The sequence below is a fragment of the Papaver somniferum genome, unplaced genomic scaffold (genome assembly GCF_003573695.1).
Source record: "Papaver somniferum cultivar HN1 unplaced genomic scaffold, ASM357369v1 unplaced-scaffold_107, whole genome shotgun sequence".
In the NCBI taxonomy this organism is placed as follows: Eukaryota; Viridiplantae; Streptophyta; class Magnoliopsida; order Ranunculales; family Papaveraceae; genus Papaver; species Papaver somniferum.
In genome coordinates, this window is record NW_020619603.1 from 2,558,227 (window position 1) to 2,568,280 (window position 10,054).

General features: G+C 33.0%; 2 long non-coding RNA genes across 2 annotated transcripts; one reads left to right on the top strand and one right to left on the bottom strand.

The window, feature by feature from the left end:
* Window positions 1–335: 335 nt before the first annotated feature.
* LOC113327761 lies at window positions 336–1,890 on the top strand. The gene is made up of 2 exons (XR_003349199.1): window positions 336–457; window positions 1,298–1,890. It is a non-coding gene; the product is annotated as an uncharacterized LOC113327761 (long non-coding RNA).
* A 3,808-nt stretch (window positions 1,891–5,698) lies between these two features.
* Window positions 5,699–8,002, bottom strand: LOC113327658. The gene is made up of 5 exons (XR_003349124.1): window positions 7,703–8,002; window positions 7,541–7,612; window positions 7,401–7,435; window positions 6,827–6,909; window positions 5,699–6,050 (listed from the first exon to the last, which is right to left on the bottom strand). It is a non-coding gene; the product is annotated as an uncharacterized LOC113327658 (long non-coding RNA).
* Between the last annotated feature and the right edge of the window lie 2,052 nt (window positions 8,003–10,054).

Genomic DNA, 10,054 nt, shown 5'->3' on the forward strand with positions numbered 1-10,054 from the left:
AGCTGAACCTGTTAGCAAACAAGTGAGTATTTCATATTTTTATGGTCATGAACTATGATCCAGCTAATTAATTTCAATATCATTGGAACTTATAACGATCTTTTGTTTTTGTTTTTCTTTTGGTATTGTATTATGAATTTAGATCCCTTCTGATGGACTTATCAGTTTAACTCAGGTTTCAGGTAAGATTAGACTTAAAAATCCCCTATTGTTTAACTTCATTAAGTTACTGATTTTTGATATGAAGAGTTTAACTAGAAATTGCTTCACTCAGGCAAGGGTGTTGTGGGTATGGCAAATTGCACGACGCATATTAGTGGCTCTGAATTTTTTATGGCAGTGCAAGTATACAAACCATTTGCTCTATAAGCATTCTGTTTTCGGGGGAATTGTGGGTGGGTTGACTACCCTTGCAGCGATGAAGAAGGTTCATGTGGATGACAGTCGCCGACATTTGGTAAGCTTACCCTACATTATTTGAATGAACGATACACTTTGATTCAAGATAAGTAAGTTGTTTACTGTTGAGAGTTAAAGTGTGATTTACTAGCTAGAATGCATTATAACAAGCATTTGAGAAAGAGTTGGTCTCACTGAACATTTTTTCTTTCCAACACGAAGATCGATGAAAGTGGTCGTCTTGATTCTATCACATGATTCTTGAGAATTTTCACAGTGAATTGTATAATTTTTTCCAACACCTAAACCAATTCAACTGTAATCATTTTTCCAAGGAATAAGAAACCGTATTTTTTAAACATAAAATGGGGACTAAAATCATAACACCTCCTGATAACTTATCCTGTAACGGAAAACATAACACCACCATAGACGTCCATGCACGTCTTATCCAACTTTTCCATGATTGTTAAGCAGCTGCGCCCGAGGATGTCTCATCCCAATTGTTGTTTTTGATGCTTTTTGCATTTAGCTGAGTATGCTTTTAGATTCTTAACAACCCCAACTTGGATGGTCCACAAATAAAATTTCCTACATCCTGAAAATTGATGTAGATGTTCTAGACATCAGATCACTCACAAATCATAGTTTAAATTTCCTCTTCCGTATTAATATTAAAGATGTACGCGTAATAGTTTACTTGGTGAAATGAAGGCAGATTATAACAAAAAAGATTGATGTTGATGTGACTCTATATCGATTTTATAAAGACGTGTACTTATATGAATATGACAGCTAATAGTCCGTGTCTAATGATCACATTTTAAGTGTATACGAAAGTTTGGCTTTGTGCCGTGAGCATTAATATGACCTCTGTTTTTTTGTAACTGTTTTGAAGGGTGTTCAGCAGTTCATGGCCTTCCAGTTTCAATGCCGATGATAGCCTCATCGATTCTCCGCCAGCAAGGACTCCTTAGTCCATTTAAGGAGGGATTTTCGAGGTTCTTATGGATTTCACCTCTGGGTGTTGTGAACTTCGCAGGTTACAAGCTTGCACAGAAGGAAATGGACAAAAGATGAAGAGCGGTCAACAAATAATCAGCTAAACAGTTTTGTTTCGAGGCAAAGGAAAATTTATTAATATGGAGTGGTGTTTACTTAATTAGCATGAGGGCAGAGAATGATCTATCATGGAAGATTAAAGAGTTGCGTGCATGTCTAGATTTAACTCATAATATGATTTTTAAAGACTTGAGAGTTTCAAGACTGGAAGATGATGCGCTGATGGACTTCCTCTGGGAAAATGCACATGAACTTCATAGATGTTCCTTTCTGGGGAAAAAGGCTCTGAAAAATCTTCCTTACGTTCGCATGAATTCTGTAAGCTCCACTGCTCCGGTATCAGAGAAACCAACATAGGCGGATAAACTTTTATTATTTTAAAACGTTGTTTGGATGGATGCACATCATTTGTGAAAAAATTGTTGGTTTGATATGTTATTACTGTTAGTAGTGTTTTTTCGATTTTGCTATGGAAACATGTCTGGATGTAGATGTTATCAACTCTGCTGCTCTGCAGCAATAACTGGAATATAATTCTTCACGTCGTCAATTCCTACATTCGCTTAACTGAAAGTAGTTGATCGTTGCATCTCTAACAAGGCCCTCTCAACAATACAGAAGAAATTTTGGATTGGCTTTACAATCTCGCTGTATAACGCAGAAATTTAAAATATGCGAAAAAAAAATGTTGAAGCAAGAAAAAATTCGTCGATTTCTACTTTCAACAACATATCATCGGGGCGAGGCGAAGCCGAGCCACATATAATCAAATGTATCGCAACGGGGCAGGGCGAAGCCGTGCAACACCAAATCAAAAATGAATCGGAACTAAGCGAGGCGAAGCCGAGCCACCCCTAGTAAAAAATTTAATGCGACGGGGACGAGCGAAGCCCCACGACACCTAATAAATAATTATGTAATGATGCATGTATATGATTATGTGTGGGCACAAAATCTAGTTAATAATGATTATTGCAGTGGCTATAATCACGAACCACTTCTGATCGATGGTGGAACACCATGAATGGATAGAAAAGTAATTGCTACCGTGAATTTGCTAAACAGAAAAAGCAAAAAATAAAATAAAATAACTATACCAATCTCTGATAGTTCAACGCGCTGGCTTGTGAAGAAGCCCAAGAGATGGTATCGATGAGTTTCATAGTACGAAACTTATGTTTTCCAAAAACATAAAAAGAAGAGAGAACATTGTAACAAAAATGATGTTACAAGATCTGAAAAGATATTATATTCTCATGATAATATTCGGAAATAAAAGATGGATATTTAGGATAAAGATGGAAATAGGCAAAATTTTCCAAAATAAATGAATTGATTACCAAAGTTTGGCAAGAATTTCGGAGTGCGAATTCGTGCACACTCTTTAACGAGTGTATATTTCACATTTCAATCTCTACCCTTGATTTAATTTAAGGATTTATGTAACGAGGACCGTGATTTTAAACATGGAGGGTAATGGGGCCATCAATTAAATAATCAACCAAGAAGAATATGTGAAATATACACTCCTTAGAGGAGTGTGAACAGATTAAATGCAGATATTTTCGGAATTGAATTGAAAACTGACTTTGGAAATATTATCGGAAAAGATAATGATCATCTGGGAAGGAAAATATCTTTCGTCAAAGTTACAAACAAATGATGACATACTTACACACGAAGCAAAAAAAAACATCTCGAAGAAGAAACATTGATTGCTATACTCAAAATTATATTTGGAACAAGCAAATAATTTTGGAAATAAAATCAATTCCCTATATAGCATGATATTGGTTTGACAGTGAGATAACTATCAAGAATATAAACATCGATGATGATGAGGACATGTAATACTAAAAAAGAATGAGTTTGATTTAAAGAAATAACAGATTGAACCAAATCTGTTTGACAACTCATATGACGAGTACTGGTATGCAAAATTTGTGGTTGAGCACATGGAGATATTTGATCATCCACGAAATATTACACAACGCTGCACTGTTGATTGTTTGAGAACAGAGAAAACTGTTGAAGAGCATCTTCGATGAAAATTGATAAAGATTCTTAACAAATTTGAGACAATGACAAAATTGATTTACATGAGTAAACTCAAATTTTGATACTCCCTCGAAATGGAAGATCCGAACGTCCAAATCATATTTGGAAAATAGAAAGACATAAATCCTTTCCAAAGTTTGATACCCAATTTTGATAACAAAGAAACAATTATTTTTTTTTGAACTTTGTGATTTAAGATACTAACCTTAAAGAAATCTGGGTTGTAGAGAAAGAAGCTAGCACCATGAGCATCAAACTTAAAACAAAATAATGCAGTTAGATGCGAAAATGAAGATTTAATTTTGCGGAAGCTATTTGAGCGGATCTCCCACTCTGATACCATAATAAATTATGGGTATCATTGAGTCGGATCATCGATTAGACGGAAAGGAAATTAAAGAAGACAATGATTAAAGTGGTTCGGCATTAACGCCTACATCCACTGACAGAAACCCTGTAGGGTGAAATAGATTGATCATCAGAACTTCTGAGATACTTTACATTAACATTAGTATTCCTATTTATAGGAATCCTAAAATGATTAGTAAACCCTAAATCCTAGAAGATAGTAACAAACTTATCTTGACTAGGTATTCTAGCTATACAAACTGATTAACCACCTAGACTATAATGACTCGGGCTTCCTCTGACTTTATCTTAACTCCACGTGAACACAAGTCGCACGTTCACAGTCTTCACGGCCACTTCGACTGTTGTATAGGACGAGATATTTCAATAGTAGACTACTAAAATGCCAATTAAAAGTAGATACAGTTTTATGCTCAAGGATATCAAAGAATTCTTTTAGCATCTTTTGGGGTTGTTACCGAAGATGCAGCAACTTTCTTGATGTCGGAGAAAATTGAATCAACCTTCAAGGCTAACGACAAGCTGGGCGAAAAAAAAATATTCGTTTTCACAAGATGTTATAGAGTTACTATGGGTTTAAAAAAGTTGGATCTTGCTGGTTTCACAAGAGATAAAACTTTCCTCATTGATTTGCTCAGTGATCAGCTACTACGGAGCTGTTGAGAATATATTTTTAAAATATTTATCCCAATAAATAGGTTTTTTATTTGCAAATTTAGTCTTTATTAAAATTAATTAATTTTTGCTATAATTAATTTGACCGTTTGATTTTTCTGCTTTTAATGGTGTTAACAACACACCATTATAACTTTGAGGGTTTCATATTGTGGAGTTAATGGTGTTAACTACACCATAATTATATTTGATTAAATTATGTTAAAACCTTTTAATATAAAGAGAGATTTTGGTTGGAAAAACAAATTGAGAGAGTTAAGTTCTTCTTTATGTTTTCTGTTTGCAAAGGAAATATTTTTGTGAAAGAAAACAATCTGTGAACATCATTTGTTTTCTATAAGAGATTCTGAGCAAGAATGAAGTGTAGTAGTATCACATTCCTCACGGTGAAAGAGTGATTGTGAAAGAGATGTTGAACTCGGCTGTTTTATCCTGGGACGACGCGACATGGAAAAACTGCTTGGACAATCTTGGGCAAAGCCGCGAAATGTCTTAAAAAAAGCAACCTAGTCCGCGACTCACCCATAACAATGTTTTGTTTGTTTTTTGTGTGATTATTTTGCAGGCATAATTCAACAATTGTTCCAACAATTTTAAGACGTTTTATTCTGCCATGGATATCAAAAAGAAAACAATTGATTAAACGCGATAAGTATCATGTTTTATTTTCATTTTATAGAATTATTATCCACTACAAGAAAATTGGTGTGTTGCAACACCTCATCCATGTGGCAAGAACCCATGTTTCATGTGGCAACAGCCTTTTGCCACATCAAAACCTTTTGACACACCATGTGGCAACAACCTGTGTGACAAGAAGTTATTGCCACACCTTTTGTACCATGCAGCTATAGTATGGGTTTTTGCCACACCGGATGGTGAGGCAATAAAGTGAGGCAAAATGGTATTTTCATATTTAATTATTATTTTTATTTATTATTTTATTTTATTTGAAGAATATTTTGCCACACCCGCTGGTGAGGCAATAAAGGTGCGGAGAAAAGGTAAGGTATTCTTTTACTGATTCTTTTTTTTCAATTATATTTTCTGTAAATATTATTTTGCAATCCTAATTATGGAAAACATAATTACAAATTATGAAACATAGTAATTATGTACGCAGCAAAACTGTTTCTATAAAGATTTTCAAGCACAAACCGAATTAAAACATAAAATTCGAATTTCATTACAAAGTCAAAGTACATGTTGCAGAGTATGTGAATCCATCTTTACCCTATGAAAAAAATCAATTAATTAATTTACACAATTTCCGACTTTAAAACCTCACTCAAAATCTTAAAAACTTTTCATACTTTAAAATTCCATTCTAAATCTCTTCCCAACCGTCGATTCCTAGTCCCAGCTTTCCTGCTAATCAAATTAAACAAACAGCACCAAGGAAAAAAAAACATCACTTCATACTTCAAACTAGACCTATTCCATTCTAAATCTCATCACAACTGTCCATTCATAGTCCTTCTTTCCTGCTAATCAAATGAAACAAACAACACCAAGGAAAAAGAATATCAAGAAATGATAGAGAATTATCATGTCAAGCGGAATCAAGCTTGAGATGTAAGAGAAGCATCATAAAACTAGACATCGATATTAAATCAAGCTTGACATGATAGAGAATTATCATGTCAACTACTGAAATGTAATTGCTAATTGCACAAAAATGTATCATGTGTAGTTTCCAATCCATTGGGAAACAACTAAACAATTGCACAATTAGGAAGGCATCCTATATGATGTATGGATTCAAAACACAACTATCAACGACCAGCTAATCTCTTGCATGAGATGAACTTGCTACTGTAGTAATTCTAGAAACCTACTAATTTTTAATCACCCAATGCAGATAGAATCCCATCTTGTACATTATATGGGAAATGGGTAGAAATTCAAGGCCCTCCCGTGAAGGACATAATGATGGACCAAACAGACAAAAAATAGATGATGCAACATGGCATTAGTAAGCTAGCACACACAATGGAGTTAATTACAGTTGCATCATGATACACCACCTAGTCTCTGTTGGATCATGATACGAGAGAAGGTGTGACCAACTTCGACAATAATGTAATGCTATGGTGGAAAAAAAGTATCAGGAAATATGTGGTATCACCTCAAACCTTTCTCTCTATAACGATAACAACTGCTTAGAGAGAAATGTTAGTATCTAAAAATGCATCCAAAAACATCATTATTCAATGAAACAATTTAACATTTTACAAGTATCTAAAGGAATTAGAGTTCTGACCTTGCTCCCCCTTGTGTTGATTTTGCATTGTGTATAAAACAGAAAAGTTTCCTTTATAAGCTGAAAGACCAGTCACAAGAAACCTAGACAACCGCCAAACAGAATATGCTTAGAAATCACTGGTTATAATAATTCTTATACGATTATGTTCCTCAAAGTCCAGATGTTGTGCATATGAAAGTTGATAAAAGCAATTACGTCCATTAGTTCCACCAGCGTATTCGTATGGATATGAAACAACAAACAAACCAGAATACAAGAAAATTTTTCAAAACGAAACTAAAATACAAGTGAATCGAAATCTAAAGGCAGGATTTATTAATATTTCATGATCAAAAACTACATATAGAATTTGCTTTCTTCTTATGTGAATTTTAAAATTCAAGGTAATATCACTTATCTTTTGTTCCACGTAATACCTTGGTATTGGAATCAGTTTGATTCAATAAAAACAGAACTATCACATGCCCAATGATTTGGACTAAGCATCTCTGACGGCAAATGCAAATCATGCTAGTGAACTTGAGAACCAAAACCAAATCCAATAGAGAAAACATAGGGATTTAAGACTTACTCTGATTCAAATTGCACCATCAGAAAGAAAAGTACCTTCAAAAAAAAAAATTTAAAAACATCAAAAACCCAAATTAAAAAATAAAAAAGAAAACTGTTTTGGAATTGAAATTTCAGAGAGAGGGGGATGAGAAAATTAACCTGCTATGGTCTTTGGAGAGCGACGAAAACAAAAAAAAAAACCCAAATTAATCCGAAGTGTTGTCTAGATCTCTAGGTAAAATTACGATTCAGAAAAAAATATTAGGATAATCTATGGAGCGTATTATACTGATAATTCAGAAATGATAAATTAGGGTTTACCTTTGATGTCTGAGTGAGAAAATTAGAGATTTTGAGTATTTTCTTTGTGTGATTGAAGAATGTATAGCTTCGAGTAAACGAGTCTTTGTTTAAGTTGGAAGAAGATCATTTCTTGAAGAAGAAGATGAGAGCAGTTTTCTGGGGTTCTAAGAGATTTATGAGGAGATGCGAAAAATTTGGGTGCGTGGGCAAATTTTGGGGCATTTTCAATATTTTTCGTTTTTAAAAAAACTCGATATACATTCATTTAGTTATTTTCACCATTTTATTAATTATATTATTTTCAGATATTGCCACATCGATGTGGTAAAATTTTGATTTATTGCAACAGTTAAAATTGGCAAGAGGCAAAAGAGTAACTTTTTGCCTCAACTATCCATAGGTGTGGCAAAAGGTCTTACTTAATGCAACACTTATCATGGAGTGAGGCTAAAACCACCCTAGTGCCACAATATCCATGGATGTGTGGCGAAGTAGTGAGGCAATAGACACACTTTCTTGTAGTGATCTGTATAATTTTTCTTTGACAACTGAAAATGATGCTTGAAATTTTAAGCAACCTAATATCTAGAGTTAAATTTTATGTCTGATTTTTATGGACTAGGTTTGTAACATGGATAATATTTTTATCTGATTTTGATGGACTAGGTTTGGTTTTGGTAATTTTATTTTTCATAGATTAGGAGTTGCTATTCAAAGAGGTGTTGGAGCCCAGTTTGTTGCTAGGTTACCAACCAAAAGCTTTGTTTATTCTTTATTAAAATGATAAAATATTTATCTCATGAAAGAAACCTAAATTCAATCTAAAAAAAATAAAAATAAATTATAATATCTAACATAGAAAAATATTGTTGATGTGAAACGAATGTTTTTTAACATGTTGTAGAGATGTATTTTTAACTCCTATATGGTAAGGAATTGGGTCTTGAAAATTTAACCTGATATATTAGACATCATGAGGGTCATCCATGCGAAATTTCAGAATTTTTGGAGTCATAAAACTATTTTTAAAGTATTTTAGAAAACTGCACAACGTTGCTGAAAATTTCTGACGAGCAGAAATTTAGTCCTTGTTCAATTCGCTTTTATGATCTTTGTGTTGATATTTTTTATTTGTGTATAATATGAAACCTGTAGATAAGGAACTTATCTTCAAAACACATTTTGACATTTTCCATTTGGATTTTTAGTTTGAGAGACATAGTGATTTTAAAATCGTTGTGTATGTTTTTACAAAATATAAGACGTATATGGTACTTGAGATTAGAAATTAGAGATGTAAGAAATTACTTCAAAAATCATGTTTTGATTCTACTATTTCGTACTCTTGTTTTGGTAATGAAAAGGAAGATTATTGTTAGCAATCAAACTAGTGCACCACATATGTTTGATAAAATGCTTGATAGAGAGTTTTAAATATATGATGTTATAACTATATAATTTTGAATCTTTATTTGACACTCAAGAGAAACAAAGAGTACTATATTTTGACTGATTTTTAAGTAATTATGTAAGTGCATACGTTACTTATTTTTGGTTCCAAATGCTCACATGTAAATGATTGTGACAGGCGAAAATTCATTTACTTGAGCAAAATTTTATTTTCCAATGAAATAAAATTGAGGGAGATTAATCAATGTGTGGAGCAATGGGGTTGCTGATTTCTTTGTTGGTGTGCAAAGAATGGACAATGGTTTATAACCAATTGAGCTTTAAAAGCAATGGAGGTATGTTTGATGAACTATTTGTAGTTATTGTAGTGATCAAATAATGCATTCTAAATTGAATAAATTGATTGTTCAATCTTGGAATAAATACTAGGGAAACAAGATATTGAGAATTATTGTGTATGACAATAAACATGTGACTCATATAAGTTTGGAACTTATGAGGTGGAATTTTATACGAACCCAAAACCGAAATAATTAGAAACCTAGTCAACACTAATGTGAATATCAACTCTCACCAAGAAATGAACATAATATTGATTATGAATTTATTTGCTATTCTTGCACGACAATGTAAGGATATCAAATGTTATTAACAACGATTTTCAAGCCAAGTTAATGTGAATTGTGGATACGGCGATAGGTTGGTATATATTGGTGTTTTACACTATGTTTGTTTTGATAGGTTATGGTTCAAAAGTTGAACCTAATCATTTTGAAAGAAAGTGGTGTTGAGATATACTCACATCACTAGGATTTACGGTATTGGTACGATCTCAAAGTTTATTTTGGGTAGAACAATTTTATTAAAAAATGTTCATACTTCCGAAATGAGAAAGAATTCTAGTTTCCGCCTATCTTGTTATTAACAAGATTCATATTAGAAATTTGTTGAACTTTATCA